The 8,070-nt window shown below is 40.5% G+C and overlaps 1 non-coding gene across 1 annotated transcript; it reads left to right on the forward strand.

The window, feature by feature from the left end:
- Window positions 1-4,179: 4,179 nt before the first annotated feature.
- On the forward strand, window positions 4,180-4,286 carry LOC145117884 (small nucleolar RNA R71). The gene has a single exon (XR_013712877.1). It is a non-coding gene; the product is annotated as a small nucleolar RNA R71 (small nucleolar RNA).
- The last annotated feature ends 3,784 nt before the right edge of the window (window positions 4,287-8,070 follow it).

The raw sequence follows: 8,070 nt of genomic DNA on the forward strand, positions 1-8,070 counted from the left end.
CAAATGAGGCAGCTGCTCCACCCCAAGGTGTTGAACCACGTTCTCCATGGTACCCCCAATCCAGTTGACACTCAAAGATAACTGGTCAAAATACCCAGCCATATCATTCCCAAAAGGTGCTCCTACCATGGGTGCGGGTGGATGCATTGGCTGTCCTCTCTCTCCTCTTCCTCTCACGTTCCTTCTCCTAGGTCGTGGCTGTGGTTGTTGTTCTGGTTGTGTATCAGGCTGCTCATCACCCTCATTACCCTCATCATCTGAAGGTACTATTCCCCAATGCGACCCAAAATTTCTGACAACCCGCATGGTCTCCAAATACCCCATGCCAAACTCATGCTCATCCACACAAGTCATGGAATGAATAATATTAGGGACAACCAAATGATACGAGCGGGCCAAACGCGTAATAAATTGCCCTCCACAAATAGGGCTCCCCGGGCGAGAACTAGCTGCAGACCCAGCCAGAAAATAAGGAATGTTGCAACACACTCCGGGCTGCAAGATACACCATAAGAAGAATAGATTTTGCTTTGTTACTTTGTCTCCATGCCTCGTATGATTGATGGAGAATGTGATGAAACGGTGGAGTAAGCGGTGGATAGGGGACCGAATACTACTCTCGGGAAACACTCCGGAATTAAATATCCCGGATGCAATATTATGCCATAAAGCATATCTAGTGACACCCTCCATGTATCCTCTAGCTGCCTCGCTCAAGAACATACCAAATTCGGGAGTCATTGCCTCTCGTCGATCATATAGACCAACCCTCCAAGCGAATTCAACGAGGCTGCACTCCCGATACTCACCCCCTAACCGGAATACCAAAGCTTGCGGCCAATGTGGGTCTTGGACAGTCTCCTAGAATGTCACTGTTGAGAAAAACTCAACACAGAATTCCTTATACACCCGTTCTTGGATCCGAAATAGGTTGAGCCAACCCGAGGAAGTGAAGGAATACCCATCTCCAATAAGTATTTTTGCTAAAAACGGGGACAACCTTTTCACGAGCCCGATTTCCCTCAACCGCGTCCAATTAATTGTAGGAGCAACTGCAATCTCTCGGTTGTAGAGCCATCCTAATTTGTTGTTCCATCGGGTTAAGATGTCGCGGAACATCGTTGTGGGAAAATTGTAAAACGGGTGTAAACCCGCAACTCCAAGAGGTGCCTCCCTTCTAGGACCCATCTCTGCAAAAACAAGCAACAAACACAAAACCAAATATCCAATAATTTAGATAACCACAGAACAGTTTTGTTGATGCACAGGACTCACGTCGCGAGGTCGCTATACACAGCGAGAAATGGTCTCAAAAATCAAAGGTCGGGACTAAATCTTGTTGATAGGGTTTACTCATAAACCATTTCTAAGCATAATCAAGTAAAATATGATGGATGGATAACACAATTCGGGCCAAATTTCGACATTGACACATATGAAAAACCCTAGCCCCTAAATCAACAAATTAGTGAAAATTAACAAAAGAAATAAGAGATATTTACCTTTGTGATGAAGATTACGTAAGCAAAAAGATTAAATTAAGTAAAACTATGCCAAAATCGGGTGGGGGACCAGAGAACGATCTTCACTTCGTGAGGTTGGGAAAGTGGTTTGGTCAAACTGATTCTTTATCTTTTAATCTGTGGTCCCGAGTGGTTTACCACTCACGTCGTGAATCCATAATGGTTCACGTCGTGAGTTCTGTCTGGACTCTGAAATTGCGCCAATTAAATAGGAAGTGGACTAAGGCATATATTGGGTCATTACTGAAAGTGGACAGGCTTAAAAAAATATAGTTATCATATAGAATAACCATGCCCATATCTCATCTGAATTCACGTCGTGAACCCGAAATGGTTCACGTCGTGAGTCCTGTCTGATCATGAAATTTATTAATTTCTCCAATTTTAATTTTTGTAAGATATTCAATAAGTGTTACTACTTGATTTTAATGGCTCCTTATGCAGATAATAATTCGGATGACATGATCGACTTCCTAAGAACTAAAAATACGCTAAAAACTAAAAAGAAAAAGAAAGAAAATGCAAACCAAACTCGGGTTGCCTCCCGAGAAGCGCTTCGTTTTTAGGAGTCTTGAGCTGGACTCCTTGCCTCCTACGTTGAGTCATCTGAAGAGTCCACCACCAGGATCTTTTGTTCCTTGAAACGCCTCTTGTAAGCTTGAACTCGTCTTTTATACGCCTTTTTTGAATTTTCCATCTTAGCCTTGACCTCGTCTCCATCAAGCTTGCGTTTGGTCCCTTTAGTCTCTATCTTGTCTTCATACTTACACTCCATAGTATCCTTTTCTTCCTTTACCACTAGACTTGTTATTTTTGATGTATCCTCCTTTTCATCACTCGTCATCTCATCATCTTCCTTGCTCACCCAAGAAGTTGGATTCGTGTAGGCAATGACTTCAACTAAAAGTGGAACAGATGCTCTCGGTTTTGTTCTTTTAACTTGTTGAATTGTTTTGATTTCTTCTTCCATGAGCTTCTCTAATTCTTCAAGTTCATTTTCTTCATCAATGTTGAAAACCTCTTCTTGAGCATGATTCCCTTGAAAGCCATCTTCTATCCCAAAAATTTCCTTTTCATCACCAACCCTCAATGTGAGCTTAGACTCCCGAATATCAACAAGAGCTCCAGCAGTGTTTAGTAGCGGCCGACCAAGAATAATCGATACATTTGGATCTTCTTTCATATCCAATACCACAAAGTCTATTGGAAAAACGAATTTCCCAATTTTTACTAAAATATCCTCCACAATGCCCCGGGGTTGCGTCACTGAACGGTTCGCCATGTGAATAGTCATCTTTGTAGCCTTCAACTTCTGAATATTTAATTTTTGATAAAACGAATAAGGCATCAAATTTATGCTACCCCCAAAATCGGCTAAAGCATAAATCTTCATATTATTCCCAAACTCACATGGGAGAGTGAGTCGTCCAGGATCCCCCATCTTCTTAGGTACTTCTCCCAACACAGCTTTTGAGCTTTGCTCACTTAGAATCACCTTAGAATTCTCCTTTAATTGCTGACGAGTGTCTAACAAGTCTTGTAAGAACTTAGCATATTCTGGAACTTTTGCAAGTGAATCAATGAAAGGATTATTGATAGGAATACCCTTTAATTGCTTGATAAACTCCAGATGTTCTCTCTCCAGTGGACTGAGATTAGCTCTAGACGGGAATGACAAAGGTGGTTTATAAGCTGGAACAGAAACTGATTTTTTCTGTTCAGACCGAGCCTACGACGTGAGCTTTGCGGGCTCACGACGTGAACTGGGTATTCCAGCAGATTCTTCACTTTCGAGCTTCGGCTTCTTAGGCTTTGGATCGGGCTGCTGTGGCTCCACTTCTAAGGCTTCTAGGAACTCAGAAATCGCCTCTTCTTCAATATCTATGGCCATTACGTGAGATTGGATTTTGTTTTCAGGATTTTCGGGAACATCTTCTCATTAACCAAAACGGTAAGTTGACCAAGTTGTACTTCAAGGTTATTGATGGAGGCTAGCTGATTCTTTATTAATGCTTGCTGATCTATCATCATGGCGTGATGATTCTTTATTATAGTTCTTTGTTCTTCCATTGCAGTGTCAGTAGCATCATGTCTTTTTTCTGAAGCTTCCATGAATTTCATCAACATGGTCTCTAATTCTGATTTCTTCTCAGCTAGTGGTTGCTCTCTTTGGTAGAAGCCCCGACCAGTTTGCCTAAATTTCTCTTCTTTTTGCTTCTTGTATTCTTCGTAAGGCAGCCACTCCTTCTTTGGTTTTCTCCAATCTTCTTCATACTTGTCCCCACTCGAGTAACATACTTGAGCTTTCTTGTTTCCATATTCATCCATATTGCAATCCTTTGTCAAGTGTGGGCCACTACATCTCTCGCAACCAACTCGAATTGCATGAATTGATTGGTCTATATGAGTCAATCTCCTAGCCATAGTGCTAAGCATTGCCATCACAACAGCCATCTCTTCAGTTTGTGTACCTCCACTGCCTTTCATTCCATCGCGTCCTGGGTTGTGATACTCACGAGAGTGCTTTGAAAATTCTTCAACCAGCTCCTTGGCCTGAATTGGGTTCTTCTTTGTTAGTGGTCCTTGTGAATCAAGGAGTTGTCTAGTCATGACATTCACCCCATCATAAAATATTGACATTTCTTGCTGAAGATTTAGGTCATGTTGAGGACAATTCCTTAACAACCCCTTGTAGCGCTCCCATGCCTCGTATAATGACTCCCCCGGGTTTTTCTCAAAGTTGGCAATCGCCTTCTTGATTTTAGAGATTTTGGAGGGTGGGCAAAACTGATCTAGAAATCTCTCACGCAATTGGGCCCATGTGGTGATTGTACCAGGTGGGAGTGCCTTTAACCAGTCTTTTGCTGCTCCCTTGAAAGTGACCGGTAGCATCCTTAGCAAAGCTGTCTCCCTTGGGATATTGGGAGTATTAAAATAATCCGCAATATCGTTCACCTCGTCTAAGTGTTTGAAAGCATCCTCGTGACCCTTCCCATAAAATGGGATATCCTTAAGTGCAGTAAGGATATGTCCCTTCAACTCGAATGTGGCATTGGCAGGAATCGTGGGATGTACTAAACCCGGCCCCACATCATCTCGAATGCGCTTCTTGTAGTCCCCCATGGCCATCTCATCTATATTTGCCATCTCGTTCTCCGGCTCGTCCTCGGGTTCACTCGTATAAAGTCCAAATTCTGTGTCGGATTCGTATTCTGATTCGTGTGGAATAGGAGTTGGACCAAGTTCTTCAACTTTGCCCTTATCCTTTGAGGCTGAACTCGATTCCACTGTCTTAGTCTTCTTCCCCGACTTCCTTGAAAAGGCTGATTTTAGTTCTTGCAAGGGTGTCTTCTTTGGCGTTTGATCTTCCTTCGCGTTCTTGTTCTTATTTTTGTGAAGGGCTGACTCCGGATCGTCAAGTGGTGGCACCAAAGGTGTGTTAGAGCCTTTGGTCATGAACTCCTACAAACTAAACAAAATAAAAACGTAAAACTGAACTAAAATAGAAAAATAAACTAAAAACTAAAGAAAACTAAAAATCATAGTTCTCACGTCGTGAATCTTTAAGCTTCACGTCGTGAGTCCTGTAATGCAGAAAAATTTAAAACAGAAAAGTAACTTTTTGCAGATTTTATCCTACAAAAAGGATCGATTAATTTAAAGCAACAAACTAATAATTAACTAAGCCGTTCCCCGGCAACGACGCCAAAAACTTGATGTGCACGGAAGTACCCACTAATTTTAATATTTATAACCTAACAAACTTAGACTAACTATGCACTTGTAGGCAGTGTACCTAGTCAGATTACAATATAGCTTAGGTAAGTCGGCTGTCGATCACAGGGAACGGTGTTATTAATTAATCTATTTACTACTAAATTAATCTAATTATTAACAAGCTAAAAAGGGTTTTTATCTGATTTTGCAAGATCAGACTAACTTAACTCAAATTCAATCAATAATTAAAAGACACTCTTATCTAGTTCGAATTCACTTCGTCCTTATGGTTAGCTAATAATTATGGATTATTAAGTTGGTTATTATTATATTAGTAATTTAGGTCTAAATTTACCAATAGTTAATTAATTCATGTAAAACTATGTATGGTCACACACAATTAGACACAAAACCAATTATGTTTATGAATATGCTATGTAAGATTTATCATGCAAACACAATTATGGTCATAATCTATGTTCTCTAGCACAACAAAGTTAATTACTTCAATTACTAACTAAGATTTTGGTTGATCCTAGCTCTAGCAATTCAATGTTCACTAAATTACTAGGTTATCAAGTTCATACAGTTAATGGTCATTAAGCTACACATAACATGAATTTAAGCAACTAAAGCAACAACATAAGCATGCTAGGTAACAATAAATCAAACACGAGCAATTCACCAACTAAATAAATCCATATAAAATTATGCTATTCATAAGTTTGAAGCTTCATCTAGCTAGATAAGAGTAGCTAGATTCAGCTGCTCATAGTAGCAACTAACATATAAACACAACTCAAATAAGAAAACATGTCTATAAGGATCAAACAAATAACTTAATTATGAACTTTTAATCTTTTGGTGTTGAAAACCCTTTTCCAGGACCTTGCTTCTGCTGTAAATCGCCTCCTGGAACCTCTTCCTTCAGCAAAAAAGTCTCCCAAATCGTAATGGGCAAAGGTATTTATAATATCTTTTAAATTTACCGTTCACGTCGTGAGAATTTAAGATTCACGTCGTGAACTCGAGATAATCGTATTCGGCAAGGATTCCTTCACTCGGATGCTTATCTTCTAACTCTTTCTACTCACGTCGTGAACCATCAACTGTTCACGTCGTGAGCATGTCTTTTGGGTGTTTTTTCGTTCTTCTCAAGTCCCCCAAAGTTCCAAGTATTGTCACTTCTGGTCCCTTTCTTTGAAAATACTTCTATTTGACTGCAAATAACATTTTATCCTCATAAGTACCATAATTCTATGCAAATAACCAAAATATTAAATAAAATGTAGATCAATATTGCCTAAAACTATGTATAAATTTGGCAATATCACACAACACTGTAAGCACAAAGCTTAGTGAGTTTTCCCCAAACTACCAGACGCAAATAATTAGCCTCTCATGGCTATATCTCGATAAGTAACCTCCAGTGAATGTGTCTCAGTGAAGACCCCCCGGTCTCACAACTCTGGTTGGACCCTCCGGTCCTAACTCAATAAGGCATAGAATAATGTACAACATATATCACAAAGACAAATGCATGATATCAAATAACTCAATATAAGCATATAGGACCCTACGGTCACACAATATTACCACTCAGGTAAGTATAGTAAGAAGACTCACCTCCTACGTAAGCAAGTAGGTCTCGTACTCAACGATCGGTCTAGACTCCGCCTACATATCATAATCATCTCTAATTAACACTTTATAACAACAACTCCACTGATGTTAGGCTAACCTCTTTTCTAACTCTCGGAAAGGGTGAAAGACCATTTTACCCCTCCATGGTCTCCATAATCCATATCTTGACCAAACCCTAAAAGTCAACGGAAGTCAACACTCGAGTCAACAGTCCATGTTGACCCAACTCGTCGAGTGCATCTATGCGACTCGTCGAGTTCCTTCGTTTCTATGAAATATTAGGAAAATCCAACTTAACTCGTCGAGTTGTCTCACCAACTCGCCAAGTTGTAACTCGTCCAGACTATCGGGGGAAAACACTAACCAACTCGTCGAGTTGGCTCATCAACTCGTCGAGTCCCTTCAGTCCATTCTCTCATTCAGACGTTTTAAGCATAACTAAGGCCCCATACTCTAGATCTAGCCTTCTAAGGCTAAAGTATCACTTAAAGCTACAAGCTTTATGCCCATGCATGGCATCTAGGGCTTAAAATGCCAAAAGAAAGCTCTATAGAGGGTTTAATGCATGAAAGTTGGCCAATAGCTTGGTAAAGCTTGAATCTTTAGGCCCAAGGGACCTCATACTGTCCAGATATGAAGTCTCAACTTCATGGCATGCTCGAGCAACTTAAGGACTCAAAGAGAAGATGGAAATGGCCATAAACTCCCTAATAAAGAGATCTAACAAACAAATGGTCAAGGTGATAGATTTTTACCTCCAAATGGTAGCTAACACTGAAAGAATACTGGATCCAAGGTCTCTTTCTTGTTCCAAGCCTTTTGCTCCTCCAACTCCTTCAAAGAATGCACCAAATCATACACTTTTAGTCTCTCTCTCTCAGATGATACCGGCTCGTTTAGGGTTTCTCTCAGGGTGCTAAAGTGATCAGGGAGGCGGAATGAAGGGCTTAAGGTTCTTTAAATAGGGTGCAAACCCTGAAAAATTAGGGTTTTCACACTCAGCTCCTACTCGTCGAGTTGGGTTCCTCCAACTTGTCGAGTAGACTCTAAAAAATCACGCGACTATCCCCATCTCTACTCGGCGAGTTGGAGCCTCCACCTCATCGAGTAGACCTGACAAAGATGAATATAATTAATTAAATATTATACTCGGGAGTCGGGATGTTACAATTCTCCCCCACTAGAA

Source organism: Lactuca virosa, chromosome 5, assembly GCF_052849685.1.
Source record: "Lactuca virosa cultivar CGN04683 chromosome 5, Lactuca_virosa_CGN04683_v6, whole genome shotgun sequence".
NCBI lineage: Eukaryota > Viridiplantae > Streptophyta > Magnoliopsida > Asterales > Asteraceae > Lactuca > Lactuca virosa.